Source organism: Rhipicephalus sanguineus, chromosome 10 (genome assembly GCF_013339695.2).
Source record: "Rhipicephalus sanguineus isolate Rsan-2018 chromosome 10, BIME_Rsan_1.4, whole genome shotgun sequence".
NCBI lineage: Eukaryota > Metazoa > Arthropoda > Arachnida > Ixodida > Ixodidae > Rhipicephalus > Rhipicephalus sanguineus.
The window spans coordinates 2924844-2942904 of NC_051185.1; the positions used below are offsets into that span (position 1 = coordinate 2924844).

The window sequence follows — 18061 nt, forward strand, 5'->3', positions numbered from 1 at the left end:
ATCGCATGGTGAGTTTTGTCTAGCGACAAAATCAAATTTTATTTGCACAATTGATGCGTCAATCTGGTCGTCTCTTCTAGCTGGCAGATCAGAAATGTTCAGGCGAACGGCGGTTATATTTGTCCGTGGACCCAAAACTTCGTTGACGGGCAAATATGTCAGATTTTCTTGTTTTTTATTTGTGGCATCTTATTGTAAGACCGTGACATATTTTGCCGTTTTCTCTAGGGATCCCTGCAACAAGGACTGTAGTGTGAATAGCGTGCTGCGCTGCTCTCGCCAACTGAAAAGAACTCTGGTAAGATGCATGCTTGGTTACGAAAGTCTCACGCAATCGCTTTTCACATTGAATTTGGTCGCAGGTGTGCTGTAAATGCCGACTGCACAATATGTGACTGGCCCGCGGCTGCTTTGAAGGTAAGATTGTGTTCTCATTAATCTATTTATTGTATCATTTGTTTTCCAGTGACATAGCCAACAACGAAAACCTCGATCCATCCTCTCTCCACATATTATCTAGTCTGTGCGCTGTGGAGCTTGAAGCACTTCTCGGAATTTCAGCACACTCGCATTTATTGTAAGTGCAGTGTTTTTCTTTGTGCAGCGACAAAATTATTTTGTTTAGTTATGTGAATAGAGTTTCTAGACGCGACATGTCTGTGCAACTGGTCAAGTAAATAGTCTACCTTTCTCACAGTATTATTCATTGTTGTTTCTTTCAGTTTTTCCCGACAGAAGAAAAATGCAAGTCTAACATCTCGACGGTAAAACGTCGCATCTGCGCACAGGGCCAAGAGCACGAGAAGTGGCCGAAAGAAGGGAGCCGATCCAACAGGAATGCCGTCCGTCTTTATATTTATATATGTCAGCGTTATCATGCCGTGATCACATGGACTGTACGATTGCGTTGCACAAGGGCTGATGCAAACGCTCCGTGCGAACAATGTTGCATGGAAAATTAGTGCATCTATACAATTGCAAAATAAAGATCTAAAGAGAGAAAACTTATATTCACGTCTTTCTTTTATTGCGTGTTACGTATTAACACGTTAACAAGTGCAGACCGTTAGAGGCGTTTAATTCCGTCTTACATGTGCACTCTGCCCGTAATTAATTCAGATAGAGTTAAACGCCTCTATAAACTGCCCGTTCACATTAAATACGACACGCATCAACACACCAGAAAAACAATTGATGCGTTTTGTTAGAACACGTACAAAAAATAAGAAAAAAAAGCAGAGCAATACTAGCGAGAAACGTCCGCAACCGACCCACGGCCGTCGGTAAATCGACGCTTATGTAAGGTCGGGCATTAGTCAACCCGCGAGCGGCATGCACTCGGCCACGGTGGACGGGCCTACATTGGGTGCCGACGCAGGCCCACATGAGGCCAATGTCAATCCCCGAGACCGGCCCTACATCGGGTGCCAAGGTTGGGCCAACGACAGTGAAGTTGGCCAGCGACGTCAGGCCGACATTTTGCCAAGGATAAAATGTTGCTTGGGTTTGCCGCAGCGAACCCTTCCCGGCCACGAAGGGCTAGAGCTTCACAGCGTGACGTTTAGTTTTCTTCGCATAACGCCACTGTGCAGCGGTGAAGCTTAACAAGGCAAATCCCTCATTCTGGAGCGCACTGAATTATACCAGGCGCTTACAGCGGAACACCACTGATACCTTGAAGAGTGAACTTGTTGGCTAGTTGGTTCAACATACCTTAAGGGAGCAGCGCGAAAGACAGGGACAGAAAAGGCACACACACACCCACACATAGCGCAGTATGTGTGGTTGTATGTGTGCCTTTTCTGTCCCTGTCTTTCGCGCTTCATCCAAACTGACCGCAGAGTCGATGTCTTAGCAATCTCAGTCACTTCTAAGCGAACACTCGCGAGGTAGCACAACAAAGCATGACACAGATACACAAAATCTTTAAAGAAGACACGCCATCAAGTGCCTCTAACTTCAAGTTTCAACTCGGCCTCTCGTTGCTCTCGTCTGCTCTCGCCAACTTGACTAGGGAATTTCTGGGTACACCACGGCGCTAGTTTTGCTCGGCGGCACAAGGTAGCCAACATTAAACATGCTTACACCGCTAACATTGGGCGATGTTTAGGTGGCTTTTTAGTCTCGTGCGCTACGGACTCCCCCAACCGGAAGTGGAGGGTCACGTGACGGCGAGGCCGCGGGCCAAAAGAGCGGTTTGGCCCGTCGTCTGGATGCACCATAAGTGGGCGGTCGAGGTCCGACTGCGAGTCAGGGAGGCGGAAGACACCCAATGGAGAAAGGCTATGGAGGCCAAGCCCACCCTCGAGTGCTACAGGACCCATAAGGAGAACATCAGTGGGTTTCGCTTCTATGACAACAGTTGTGGCAGCAGCCTCCTGTTCGAGGCGAGAGCTGGGGCTCTTCGCACTCTTGAATACCGCAGAAGGTTTGATGACGCTGTCGTCAGCAGCCTGTGCAGAGTCTGCAGTATGGAGACCGAGACGCAGGATCACCTCATTCTTCGCTGCAGGAGACTTCCCACGGCTCCGGTGGAGGGCGCAACACTCCCACAGGCGCTAGGGTTTCTCGATGCACAGGACAACAGTGATAATGAGGGGGGACGATGCGCGGTGGCTGTCACGAAAAGGCGGCTTTCCGAGTGGTGGAGAACTGTACACCGAACTTAGGACCTGTTATGTGCGCGTCTCCTGCCTTTGGCGAGTGAGGGTGTATCTTCAATATTTCTGTCTTTTTTCCTTTCTTTTTTTTCCGTGAGGCCAGGACACTGAATGTGTTTCCCCGTTGCAAAGGGGCAGGCCACCACTACATCATCGGCGCACACCACGCTCGGCGCAATCGCTGGTTAAGGGGTATTCAGACGGAGGAGAAATGCTCGGGGGGTAAAGGCGGAGCCTAGTGACGTCAACTCGCGAGGAGAAGTCGCCACAAATGCCCCCCACTCACACGGACGGGGCGAACGGAGGGGGAGACCAGTGTTACCAGACTACTCCTGTGGCTTGTACCGCCCGTTTCACCAGCTGCTGACGACGATGACCCCAGCTACAGATGACCCCAACTGCAGACTGGACACCCGCTGCCGCTCTCTGCAGGAGCAAGTGCAACAATGTGGCCAAACAAGAGCCAGAAATTCCGCCACATCCCCCACCGCCGGGGGATTGTTTGTCCTTTCGGGGAAAACGTCCCCGTCTCCTCCGAGGAGGCGCGGGGGGGTCACGCCCACTCGCTAATCCGTGACGTCGTGGTCACGTGATCCGCAACCCCCCCGTCTCCCCCGAGCATTCCTCCCCCGTCTGAATACCCCTTTAGGTGACTGCTCGAGGGCCGCGCCTCTCGTTTGGCTCGCTTCCTTTCTCTTCGCCGGGAGCTCACTAAGTGAACACTCTTCGTTGCCGCTCCGCAGCACGAACAGCAGCAGCGCGATGGGCTCGCAACGCAGCAGCAGCTCGGGAAGATCTCGCGTTGCCAATAACCAGCCAACACATGATGTCACGTTACGCTCTCCGATGCGTATCGTACGACTGCAAACGTCCCACCACCATCAGGGGCACCTGTATCGATGTTGCCTTCTCGAACTTTACATTGCGTCCCATCATCGATGATTCCTTGGCAACATACTTTACTGATCATAAAGCAATCATCTACACGAGTCCCCAAGCTCACCGAGTGACGCCCTTCTTGTACTTTGTAAAAGAACATCTCTTGTGTATATGTAATGAATACAGTTCATCCATCATAAAGCAATCATCATTAAATGGAAACCAGTCCCCGAACTCGTCGAGGGACGCCCTTCTTGAACTTCGTAAAACAACATTTCTTGTGTATATATAATGTTTATAGTTCATCCAAGTGTATATATACTTCATCAAAGTGTATATAGTGCATCCAACCGTAAATTAATAAAGATTGTGTATGTAATGCATATATAACAACGTTGTCACGTCTATATATGATGGTAGAGGAATGTGTACGGAGCATTCGCGGGTTACCCGATCATCTCCGAGCAAGCTCCTCTAACATCATTCACTTCGTGGATATGGCGGTGATTTTTTTTAAGACCCGAACACCTTATATACGATGGAGGCGAAAATGCTTGAGGCCCGTGTGCTTAGACTTAGGTGCACGTTAGAGAACCCCAGGTGGTCGAAATTTCCGGAGAGCTCCACTACGGCGTCCTTTATCGTGGTTTTGGAATGACCATGCTTATGCAGATATCAGCGATTGCGTCCTTGTGCTCAGTTTCTATAATGAGACGGGTAATCTCATCCTTGTGGCGAGCCACTGGGTTGACTTTGTAAGCATGATCGGTGCGACTAGAAGTATGACATGGCGGTAAAATATGCGACAGCGACCGGGCAAATGATGCGTTACTATGATACATGGTGTGGAAAAAAGAGATTCTGGAGAATTTCCTGCGCACAGCAAGCGGCGGCATGTTCAGCGTTTCTTTCAAAGATGAAACTGTTTGGAATCACGTGTGATGAGACCCCTTTAAACTGTGATCGTCACTACAGCGTTTTACGAGCAGTGTTTTTTTTTTTTCAGTTCCTCATGCGCAATATATTGTTGCAGAACCAAGGAGAACATTCTGTTTCCCATTGAAAGAATTCTCAGAAAGTCTTTTATGTTCCCTCTTCGTCTCCGGCGTGCATTATTTCATCTGAATATTTCTCTCATGTCTTCACATGCGCACTGAAGACTGCATCTGGACTCGTGTGGGCTTGGGATTCTGTGTGTATGAAGGGACTCAGCGTAGTGTGGTGCAACTTGGGCTTTTGCTCTGTTTTTGTGTACTTTAGTGCTTTTCTGAGGCTGTATGAGTGCGTGCTATCTCATGTTGTTCTTGCCTTGTGTTTTTTCCTATTTTGAACAATGTATTATGTTGTTGTTATTATTATTATTATTATTATTATTATTATTATTATTATTATTATTATTATTATTATTATTATTATTATTATTATTATTATATTATATTACTATTATTATTATTCCTGCTACCGTGATTGCGACTCACAGCTACTTGTGGAAAACAGTGGCAGTCCCCATTATGCAGTGACTTTCATCTTTTTGACGTATTTATTTCAATATTAAAGCACGAATTATGATGCCTTCAACAAAAAATGTGCTATTTTGTCATTTTCAAGTACAGCGACGGCCGGCATGTGCATTTGAAATAAACGTTTCCTAAACCATTTTTTCCCAAAGAATAAGTTTTGCGTCATTTCTTACGCCGGTCAGTGACGGATCATGCGGCCGAGCCTTCCGAGCGCGACGCATGATAAAAACGTTGGCACGATCCCACATGCGCGCCAAATGTAATGTTCATCCTCTTACGTATTTTCAAAGTTACAGAAAACTAAAAAAGAGGCTTTGTCATAACCGCGTCGATGCTCTTCCGAGCAACAGAAGCGGGCGTATGAGCGGCGTGCGCCACCCCTTCTGAAAAGCGGAATTTACCAGAGCCATCATATATACTTGCTACCATGTTTCTATCGCATTGGTACCATGCATACCATATAGAGTAACTTCAGAAAGGGCCACGGTAAGTCTGAAGACAAAAACACCCTGCGCGCGCTAGCCTCCGCAACGGCCGGGAGCGGGTTAGAGTTACTGTATATGCTACCTTTAAAGGGCCCCTGACAGCCGATTTCTTGTTTGTGACATTTATGTTGTAATAAGTAGGTCTATGTCTTGTAATCACGGAATGACACCGTAAATCCTCCAACGTGATGTCTAAATAATCCTTGCAGCGTTAATTGTGGCCATTTTTAGTGTAGGTTCAAAACGCGCGCCGAAAGAGGATAAGAAACTAGCGCCGCGCCGCGGCGGTCGCGCCTCGGGGCACGCGTGATGACGTGCGCTCAGTATTGGGTGACGTCAGCCACGCGCTTGTTGAACTGCCAGTTGGAGAACACACACACGGGGTGCTATTCTGGACATTGTCAAATTCCGCCATGTTGTCAAATTCCGCCATGTTGATGATTTGATTGGTCACGCGAAGTCGTTCGCATTGTGGCGCTGCAATGGCGTTACGACACAGGAATCCGCGATGACGTAACGTGCCAAAAAATTGTAATTTTTTTCCGAAGCAACGCTTCGCCGTACTCTGTCATGTAGAAATAAAGGTTTGGGTGAAAGAACGAAACCGAAATATGGTACTCAGCTGTGCCTACGGTCAACTTGCGGTTTATCGAAACTACTGCTCGCTTGACGAAGAGCCGCCATGTCTGCAACACGATTGGACATTGCACTGATGGCGCCCATTGCGTCACAGGATCTCACTTTTTGTAGCGTCAAATTGACGTTGCGTGACGTTGCATCCTGCCAAATTTGCAGCTTAAAATGTGAGAACGATGAAGTGCCCAAAATTGGCCGCCATATTGTTGTAAATTGAGTTGCTTGTTCGATGTGCAGCCTCACATACGTATGTGTAGATGCCATTCCGTGAGTTATTTTACAAGCACGTTTTCGGTTAGTAATATTATAAAGTGTTGTACATGAAGCTTGCTTGTTAAAATAAAAGGTTATTGTTTAATTTGGCTTGTTCGAATTTGCGGTTCTCGCCGCAAGAGAACGCTAGATAAGCGAAGAAAAATGGCGCTGCCCTTTGTTGTGTAGTGGCTGGAGCTGCAGGAAGCATCGCGAGTACCGCGATGCTTTTGTGATGACCGATCAATTATTTCAACTGTGGTGCCGGCTGACGAAGGACACTGTGCGATGGCTGTGCGGGGAGCTTCGCCAGGACCTGGAGAGGCGGCGTACGGACACGAGAACAGCCCCGACCGTTGTTGTTTTTGTTGAGCTACAAGTGCTTTGCGCCCTTCGCTTGTTCGCCACCGGCAGTTACCACGACGCGATCGCGAACAACGAGGACGTGGCGACGAGCTAGTCCAGTGTGGGTCTCACGATTCATGCTGTCATGGAAGCGATCGTCGAGCGCCTCGGCAATGAGTGGATCGCCCTCCCTGCCAAAAGGAAGGTTTTGTCCACATAGATGCAAGATTTGAAGGCTGCGTCGAGGTGGTCGACGACACGTTCGTGTGCATAAGTGCGCCGTATGAAAAGGACGATGGCAACAAGGCTGCTTACTTTTGCCGCAAGAACTTTTACGCCCTCAGCGTCATGGTGGTGAGAACAAATTTCATCTTATTCAATCTCGCGCATGCTGTTAGTAGAATGCAAAGGAGGAACGTCAACGAGAGCTTTTCGCCACTCTCCAGTATTTTAACGACATTTGCCGTGGCTCCAACTGCAGTGATAGAAAAGAACGCAGTAGTCGCGGTAAACGGAGTTTCCGTCACTATTTAGTTTTGGCAGGGGTGACGTGACACCCTAAAAAGTTCATCGAGCTTCATATTTGATCGTGGCAGCTTTTAAGAAAAATAATGCATGAAAGGAAATCAAACGTGCTGATTGCGCTCTAATTTCATAAACAGTGATATGTAGACATGCAGTAACTGCCACATATGAAATGAAAGATACAGCTGTCGAAGCTGCGCTCTGAAAGCAACTCGAGAGAATTAAGTGCGTTGGACCACACAGTTACAGTTGTTCTGCATGTAGCTGGTTGTATTGCTGTTGCCGACTTCCTTCCAATGCAAACAACACTCTGCAGGTATGTGACCAAGCCTGCCGATGACTACCCTCGCACTCGGGGCCCGTGCACGACGCCTTTATGTGGAAGACATCCACCGTGAGCCAGGATTGGGCAGTGGACGCCGTGGCCAGGTTGGTGAATAGCTGCTTGGTATGCAAGCGTGAGAATGCTTGTGTGGTGTCTTAGTGTAGCAAAAACATTATTCATGGCAATTTTATTACACGCTGCATGGTTCTTAACTACTCAAGTCTCTTTGTCCAAATTTCTGCCCCGTATGTTATTACTGGCAGCTACCTTGGTCGAACACTATCTACTTTAGTGGCACTCGTGTTCCCTTGAATGAAAATTCTCTCATGCACACGTTTGAGAAAACAAGTCATACTGAGACCCAAGGCGGCACACAATAATTCGACTTGCTCTCAGTGTATAATTGCAATTTGTCTTTCTATGGTCATGGGAAAGACTACTAGTGCAATAGAAAGGTCAAACGTGAAATAAACTTTCATGAAGAGATTGTAGATCCTTTATTATAAAGTGGTGAAATAATAAAGAGTAAGCATGCGATGATACAGAAAAATGTTACACTCTGAGGCTATGTTAAAAAAAAGAATACATCAAGTACAACTGCCATAGATGTTGTACATTCATAAATACATTTATGTGTACAAAGGACAACTTGTATAAAAATACAAATAAGCAAGCACAGCCATGTGCTATATAGCAATAAAATAAGTCAACTGACAACTCAAAGGTATTTCAGTCATGGTTCATAAAAAGCACTAAAAACAACTCAAACGGTTGCAAAAGAAACCTGCTGTCACGTTTCATTGACGGCCTAAGCACAAAAAAAAACTAAGGGAAACCAAGCCTTGAGTGCGCTGACCGTCTGCAGCCGCACATCAGTCCCATGCAATCAAAAGAAAGCACAACACCCTTACCACCAAAGAAGATGCGCCTTCTGTCACTCACCCCTTTTTCTCTATGAAAGAAGTTAAGGGCTGCAGTTCAGTAGCTTCGTTGTCATTCCTCGTGACGAAGGAATTGAGTTGATAAAGCCATTTTTTCGTTGGAGCATTTCAAAAGCCGTAATTATGTAACCTAACCAGACAAGCAATTCTGTGAATATGTTTAGCTGTAAAAAAAAGGAAAGCAGTGCATATCAGTGACACGATGTCTTCGAATAAGTTAAAAGAAGTGAGAAAGGAATAGTACATATTCATGTATACATTCATATTATGCTAATTGGAACACTGTCCTCCACAGGTGATAGTGCATACTCGCTTCAACCTTGATAGTGCATACTCGCTTCAACCTTGGCTGCTTAACCCCATCCCTGGAGCACATCCTGCAGAATCCTCTGCTGCCCGATTCCACCGCACCCACTTTTCACTGCGGTGCGTCGTATAACTGTGCACTGGAGTCCTCAAGGCCCACTTTCGGTGCTTGCAGAGGTACAGAACACTGTACTATGGCCCACTCTTCACGTCGAAGATCATCGCAGTTTGTGTCGTGCTTCACAACCTCGGTGTTTGGCAGCAGCTACCTGAGCCAGACGACATCCCTTGCACTGAAGAACTCAAATGAGAATATGCGGACCTTTACAACAACAATAGCGACGATACGGCTGCAGTAGACATGTACCAGGCGGGTAGGCAAAGGCAGGATCACGCTCTGTAGTGGTTCACAGCTGGGCACGACTCGATGTAATGGGGTTTACATTCCTGCGAGATGTGCACAGAAACGTGAAACACAAGAAGCTCTTGCATTGTATTCGATCCTATACCTATCCCCTGTACTTGTGTTCTTGCAGGAATTGTATTCTGACAAAAGCTTCATTGTGTTCGTTCATTGAGAGCATGCTAATTGTACCAAGCAGTTAGGCAAAAGCATGCTCAGCTTCTGCCGCAAATCATAGCAGGACTAGTTTTTTGAGACTACAGTGACTCTGTAAACAGCCTGTGTTATTTTGCAGCAGTGCATGCAACATTGAATGCCATTCCAGAGCATTGTTTTCACCACTTTATTCACAATGCGAACCCATGTGATGAATGTACGAGTCTGGCAGGTGTGTACAAAAGCTCTATTCATTTAGTAGCCACACGTACATGCAAGAGCACAAGCTTGCTGTGGTTGGTAATCTATGTAAACGCTTATAGGCACAAAACGAACCAGTACCGAAAGGGGCAACGTGGGCACAGCACTGTGTAGCTACTTTCTGTCCTGGTTTCTCTGGTGGATTATAAATGTTTACATGCAAGAGTAATACATGATATTTCAGAATGTATTGTGAGTCAATTGATCTTCTTCTGTCAATTCTTCATTGTGAGTCATCATCCTTGCAATAATAAAAAGCAGTCAAGTTTTCTCATTGCTTACATCAATATCTTATCATTCACTGCTGCCAACAACAAAGGATGCCTCTAATATTGTACCAGCCAGTTTTGAAACCAGCACATCTGCATAAAAGACATCTCTTTGAATGCACTTTGTGCACTTCTTAGTGTTGCCAGTCCAATGTAACATCAACTGCATGAAATACTACAATTCCTCTTCTTTATCTGTGGCCATTATGCACTTCTTATCCGTATGTTGTAAGCAACGTGGAAGTACCTTCCACAGTTAACACCTTGGGAGGTGCATCACTTCTGTGGATTGAGATTCGCCTAGACTTTATCTTTCAGATTCAACTGATCGCGCGTAACGTGAGGTCCTGAAACTTAACTCTTATTGCTTCTGCTTATGTATATTTACATGATTGTAACTTTTACTTACAGTAGTCCTTACGCATCCTCAGTAAAACATATAGCACCATCTTAATGATCACGACAGTTCAGGAAGATACTTCGCGCATCGGAGTCGTTATAAATAACTCAGCTGGCTGTTGGGCTAGTTGGCACATTACTTAAGATAAACTAGACGCGGAACAGCCACCGCAACAAAAAAGACAGAAAGAACAGAAGGGGCACTATTAATACTTGCAATGCTGTGCAGCTCCTTATCTCTATACTATCGGCAGCGGTTCTGGACGCCGCGGGCCCTGGGAACGAAGGGCCACCGCAGCCCAAGACGGGGTCGACGCGCATACTTGTAACGATGCGGGCGTCGTCCACCGAAACGTGCGTCGCCAAATCGAACGGCCCTCCGCCTGTTCTCCTGCAATAAGCATGTGCATAGCTGAAACGTCAACACCACCCGAGTGAAACGCAAGCTTACCTGACTGCACCGTCATTCCGCGCCTCGAGCTCGAGCTGCCGCCACTCCGGCGGCGGTCTGCTGCTGGGGCCCAGGCGGCAAAGGCGCTCTGTCATCGTCTGTCACGGCTCCCATCGTACCTCCGGTAGTAAGTCGCAAACCACCCTCCCCATACAGGGACGATCGGTAAAAAAATGCAACATCGCGGCCCACTGTTCGCGATCTGCCGACATAACCACAGAACACCTACACAAAACAACCAGCGAAATAACGATGTCGGCAATGTCGACGCTGGCTTGGCTGGCTCGCTTGTTGGCTAAAAAAGTTACTATGGCTTTGTCGCTCATCTCCAAATATGGCGCTAAATTGCAGACGTTATCGTCTGCTTCGCAACTTTAAAGGGGTACTGACACAAAATTTCGCGGCCGAGATAGCCTGCTGGATCGATTTCCGTGTACGTGCGTGTACCATCTGCGAAATATCGACAGCGAATAAAGCTTGGAAGGTATTTTATATGAATATTGAAGTTCGCGTGCGCGATCCGGCATTATAGGGCGCACCTATTGCATTGACACCCTCGGAGGTGACCCGAGGTGACCCCCCTACTTCCCCTACGTAACCGTTGTAGCCGGTGCAACAAGTTGTGATGACGTCGTAGCCGCCATTTTTGTTTTGACGCGCTCGCCGCTGCGCTGTTGGTGTCTCAAGGAAATCGTCGCCAACAGACGACGATGAGGAGGACGACGACAACGAGGACGATGATGGCGACGTCATCGCGCAGCACGTGCGAATGCGAGGAGACGACGCGAACAGCGCGGAAGTGCGTCACACTTCTGTGTGCTGACGTGATCGAGCGCTGCAGCCGCTAGGTGGTGATAGTTGCACCCGGGTGCTTGTCGTTTTTGAAACCGAAACTCACACTGGTCGGTAATGAGGAGCCTGTAATTAATTATCTGTCGCGCGCTGCAGCAAACGATGTGCCGTGTTATGACTAACAGGCCCCCAGCAACACATTGCAGCAAAAAAACGCGAGGCCAAAATTTTTGTGTCAGTACCCCTTTAAAACTAAAAGCTTCACTTTTCTTTTATTTTTTTTTGTTGTTGCATTAACAATTTCAGATACAAAATACTATTTAATTGCACGTTTCTTTGCATCTTATGTCCCCTTCACGTCACGTTTCGCAAGCATTTCATGCGTTTGCGTCATCATTGTGTACACGTCACCCCTACGTCAAATTTGACAGAAAATGGCGGAAGTCCAGAATAGCACCCACGGAGAGCTCACGCTGCCTGCCGACACGTACCGAAGAAGGAGAAGGTGGGAAAGCAAACATGCTTCGCAATATACCACAGTGCATGCACCGCGCATATTTCTGTCTGTGACGTCGACAACACTTGCTTTACCTCTGCAACGTCACAAGGGGCCTACGTCTACGTCATACTAGTGGTTATGTTGATAGGAGTTCAAAATTCAGATGAGCACTCAGGCTTACTTTAAAACCAAATTAAAATATCTTAAAGGCAACGCTCGTCACTCATAATCGGCCAGAAGTGCCCCCGCATGCAGGACTATCAAACAACACAAGCATCTCGAGTTTCCAAATTCGGTGTCAGGGGTCCTTTAAGTAGCAGAGTTGCGCATAGGTCTAGCTAGCAACCAGAGCTATGTGGTAAAGTCGCACTCCATTTTTGCAGGCAACATGCCTAACGTGTCGCCGATTAACATGGCTAGCGTGTCGAAGACCGGCGATAAACATTAACTATCGATTACGAGTGTTAATTCAGTTCGCAGCAGCAGCGGCGGCGTCGAGAAATACAAAAATTGGCTCGAGCGTCAGCTTCTCCACAATGCATGGTTGCTAGCGGCGTTTGGAAGACAGATGCGCAACTCTGCTACCTATAAAGGTAGCATATACAATAACTCTAGAGCGGGTTGGCTCGGAGCGCCCCCACGAAGTTGCGGCCATAGGAAGAAGCGAGCGCGCGCCTCCAGACCGCCCGTGGCATGTGCAAACCTTCATGTCTGCGCTCGGGTGTAGTGGTTTGGTGAGAGCCCTTCGAGAGCTGCCGACAACAAAGGCCAGAAAAGGGGTGTCCGAGAACCCGTCTACGGCGGCATTCCACACTCGCTCGACCCCGTGGGCGCAAGCAATCACCAGAAAAATGCGGTGCTCTGTGTCTCCGTCCAAGTGCCGACTTACAGCATTCCGACAGACAGGTGCCCGTACAATGGCGCCTGTCAAGAAGAATTCCAAGGCCGGTCGTAACACTATCCCGGTCATCATGAAAGATCTTGCTCTTTTGAGATCCATTATGGGCGCCGGAAAAACCGGATGCTATTATTAAAAGCGACAAAATGTTAGCTTTCGCCTACACCAAGACCATGAAATCGGCGGCAATATTCATTGTCACGATTATTAATGCAAAAACTTGTAAACTTTTCTCTTTACCGATTAGAACAATTTTCGTAAGTAAATAAAAGCGACATTTACGTCCGAATCTCGTTTTGCTTTCGCAAACCGCTTAGCATCCGTCTCGCGCCTGACTCGGTTGGTTTTTCCGAAACGATGTCGCTGGCATGAAATCTCGGCGTTGGCTAAGTACATTCCGAGGTGGCGCTCCGAGTACGGCGGCGGCGGCAGCCCGTTCTCCTTGGGCAGGCGTCCTTGGCAAGGACGCGTCCTTGCCGGCTCTGTTCACAAGGCGCAGCAATGCGTTGTCGACTCGCCGGCCTCTGGAAACGTGTTCCTTTGGCCGAGACTGCTTGGAACGACGTGCGTTGCACTCCACTCTCGCTCTATGCAACTTCTCGAGAATCTGCTGGCTGCAATCGCTGACGCTTCGCAACTACGAAGGAGCAAGGCAATGATGAATAGGCGTGAACAGAAACACCGTTTCGTGTCGGGCGCCCGTCGTTCGAGCGATCCATTCGAATCCCTTTAAAGAAACCACCAGATGGCACTGCCCTCCTCTGGTGGTGAACAATTGTGATGTTCATGGACCTCGTGTGATTTTTCTTTCTCTTTTTTTAATTTATTTGTTTCTCGTTCCGGTCAGGACACTAAAAGGTGCCCCTCCCCCCCCCCCCCCCCCCGGTATAAAGGGGAAGACCACAGACATCATCATCATCATCATCGGTGGACTATGTGGCTGGCGTATAGCTGGCGGAAGGGAAGGTGAAGAATCTCTTGGACTAGGATTTAGTGTAACAAAATGTGGATTGATGATCCCTGTGACCAGGCGGTGTCAATACAGGGCCAAGAAATACCGTGTGTAAGCGAATACAAGTACCTCGGAGTATGGGTAAATCAGGGTGATAGACACACGGAGGTGCAGGTAGAATGGGGAGGTGTGAAAAGCGGCCTCGGAAACCGGTCACCAAGTTGCGCCGATGCCGCAAGGGGCGCTGTACGCAGGGGCGCGTGGCGACTGTATACAGCTTTTGAGGGAAATATACCGAGAAAATACAGTTTGTATAGAATGGGAAGGAATAAGTAGCAAGGACAGCGTTGAAATTAGCAAGGGGCTGAGACAGGGATGTCCTTTGTCCCCGCTGTTATTCATGCTGTACATGGTGAGGATGGAAAAAGCGCTAGAAGGTAGCAACATTGGATTTAATTTGTCACACAAGCAGGTCGGCACGATGGTTGAGCAGAAGCTTCCAGGTCTATTTTATGCTGATGATATTGTCTTATTTGCAGACAGTCAAGATGATATACAGCGACTGGCAGATATATGCGGAAGGGAATGTGAGGCTCTAGGACTAGGATTTAGTGCAACAAAATGTGGATTGATGGTATTCAATGATCACGAAGACCATGTGGTCTTTATACAGGGCCAAAAAATACCGAGGGTAAGCGAGTACAAGTACCTCGGAGTATGGGTAAATGAGGGGGATAGATATATGGAGGTACAAGAGAAAGCATCGGTAGCAAAGGGAAAGAGGAATGCTGCAATTATGAAGCACAGAGCTTTATGGGGATACAATAGGTACGAGGTGCTTCGAGGGCTGTGGAAGGGTGTGATGGTCCCGGGGCTTACATTTGGGAACTCAGTAGTGTGCATGAAGTCAGAGGTACAATCCGGAATGGATGTAAATCAAAGGACGGTGGGCCGCCTCGCGTTGGGCGCTCACGGGAAGACGACAAATGAGGCTGTAAAGGGTGATATGGGATGGACAGGCTTTGAAGTGAGGGAAGCTCAGAGCAAAATGAGATTCGAAGAGAGGCTGAGGAAAATGAAGAACAGTAGATGGGCAGAGAAGGTTTTCAGGTATTTGTATAGAAAAAGCGTTGACACGCAGTGGAGGAAAAGAACTAGGAGGCTCACCAGTAAATATACGGCTAGCAGTGCGGGCGATATGGCAACAAGGAGCATTAAGCGGAAGGTCAGAGAGGCGGAGGGGACTTATTGGATGGCAGCGATGGAAAAGAAGCCGGCTCTGAGTAACTACCGAAAGGGAAAAAACGAAATAAGGAGGGAAAGGTTTTATGATAATTCAAGGGGAAGCGCTTTACTGTTTGAAGCAAGGTCGGGCTGCCTTAGAACGCGTAGTTATAAAGCGAGATTCAGTAACGAAGAAGAACAATGTACATGCTGCGGGGGAACTAAGGAAACGATGGAACATGTACTGATTGAATGTGGCGATATTCACCCAGGTATACGTGTGGGCACGAGTCTACATGAAGCCTTGGGTTTTAGGGACAACAATGGAAAGCTGCACACGTCCGCGATAGAAATAAGTAAGAGACGGTTAGAGTATTGGTGGCAGAAAAGTAGAGATAAAGAACAAAAATAAATAATGGGGGAAAAATAAGGTCATTCTGCCTTAAGAGGCAGAGAGATGGACCGTGAATTTATATTGTTTTGGTATAATAACATAGATTTAATCAATGTAGATAAGGCATTAGGCCAACATGAAACAAGGAAGTTTTTTTTTTTTTTTCTTCGAGCCTGGTGGCAGACATGTCACCGCCCCGTTTTAAAGGGGACGCTCATAGCATCCATCCATCCGTGGCGTTGAGCAGACGACGTACAGTGCAGCCTTGCTAGCGTCCGACGATTATGGCTCGCGCTATTTTTTGTGTGCTACACTTTGCAGCGTTAATCGTTTTCTTTTCACCTCAGCGATTGCGCTAATAAAGCGTAGACTTCCTCTCCTCATTTGAAAAGCAGGGTTCGTATTGCACGCCGAGTAGCACTGCGCGTGCGAGAGTAGTATTGCTAGCGGCATTTCGCGCACGCCACTTTTAAGCAGCAAGTCTTTTTTTTTTTTGTTTTTGTTCTTTTTGCGCTTGTGTTCTGCCGTTTTACCACTTGCCATTATGTATTACTGCAACTTATTCAAGTCATTTTTAGTGCTTATTCACATGGTTAAGGTATGTCCTTTTTTTAAAAAAAAAAGTGAATTTTTTACTTTTGATGTTCCGAAAATGCATGAACATACAGAAGTACGGTTCAGAAAAAATTACGCTTCTATTTGGTTCTGTTCGAAAGTTATGGTCCTTTCTTTTGTGACTACACTCAAATTGAAAATGACATGTTCAGAAAATTTAATTATTGTTTTTCTCGAAACTTGATTTTCAGTAGGTTTTTGTTGCGAAAAAGCTCATAGCTATTGAACAGATCATTATTTTCCCATGAAACTTTCCACGCTTCTTGCTCAGACATTTACTTGCGCCTGTGCAATGAACTAGAATCATTGAAACGATGAATGACTTTTAATGTTATAATACTTCAATTGAAATGCAACCTTCTGAAACAACACGACTTATGGTGGTTTTCGGCTATAATATACCTAATAATAATGATAGCGCAAGGATTCTAGCTCATCGCACAGCCTACATACACAGCAGGGGCGTAGCAAAAATTTTTTTTGGAGAGGGGGGGGGGGGTTCAACCATGTTCGTGCGTGCGTTTGTATGTCTGCGTGCATATATACATATGCAAAATTGAAAAATTCGGGGGGGGAGGGTGGTTGAGCCCCCCAACCCCCGCCCCCTTGGCTACCCCCCTGGTACACAGCTATAATTCTGCGAAGCCATTTTTTCTTTGTATGGTTGGATTGGTATAGTTATGACTATTGCCGTGATGGCCGTGTTATGCGTAATATTGGTAATTACATTGTTATTACTTTCCGTTCTTTTACTTAAGGCACTTGCAGAGCCCTTTTAAACTGTTCGCCCGAAGGCAAACACGAAACAATCAATTTTGGGTCAAAACCTAAGATTTCTAAAAAGGTGGAAACATACGTAAAAAATTACCTGCTCTCGCGCTTGTACCCATTACTATGCACTAGCTGCTGGTTAAAACGTCATGTGTTCGTTTTGTCGGCAGGTTGAAAGATCTATTAGTTCAAAGGAAACACATTCGTACACGAAGCAAGTTTATTTGAACTCTGCAATAAAGAGCTATCTACAGAACACAGGTCTTAGCCCACTTTGCTTTCTTTTCTTCCTCCTTATGGTTAACCCCCTTTAAAAATAAATGCACCCGAGTTAAAGGGACACTAAAGGTAAATATTAAGTCAACGTTGATTGTTGAAATAGCGGTCCAGAAACCTCGTAGCGCTGCTTTTGTGCCAAGGAAGTGCTTATTTTGAAATAAAATCACGTTTTTAGTGATCCGCATCGCATTAGCGCGCTTCAAATCTCCCGCCTGAAAATACGACTCTCATACGTCACTGCTGCCATGCCCAACGTTGCCCGCTTTTACTGCGCGGCCGCCGACACTAGTAGCAGCCGAGCGGAAGTAGCGGGACCCACAGTAGCAACAACGGGCGCTGCGGCAACGACTTGCTCGGATGGGCACATTCAAAGCCGTCACCAAGTTGCGGTTGGTCTCGTAATCCTCAGTACGAAAGTGCAGCGAGCACACACGCAGAGGTTTTGACTGTTTAGCACACTGGCGCAATGGCATGACAATAAGCCACTTCGAGCGTAAGGGTTCATTCCGCGGCACCCAGTGAAAAGACACACCGGTTTCCTTGCTGCAGCACTGGCGTTGTGCACCATTCGGGCATCCGGCAATATCACACGCATGCGGCATTTTGTCGAACTTTCTGTCAGAGCGACCTTCACGAGCGCGCAAAACACGCACGGCAGTACGCGATCCCGAAGCTACCACTGAGACGGGCGAGGCACAGCTCGGCGAAAACGGAACCTTTGAACCACGCGCGCCGTTCCCTATGGCAACGCCACGGAGGTTTTGTTTTCCATGAATCAAGCGGAAACGAACAAACAGCATTTTATTACGTCTTTTGATGCTCGG

At 47.1% G+C, this 18061-nt stretch overlaps 1 long non-coding RNA gene across 1 annotated transcript; it reads left to right on the top strand.

Annotated features, from left to right (window-relative positions):
• Window positions 1-241: 241 nt before the first annotated feature.
• On the top strand, window positions 242-1142 carry LOC125760082 (uncharacterized). The gene is made up of 3 exons (XR_007417742.1): window positions 242-298; window positions 363-577; window positions 723-1142. It is a non-coding gene; the product is annotated as an uncharacterized LOC125760082 (long non-coding RNA).
• Window positions 1143-18061: the final 16919 nt, after the last annotated feature.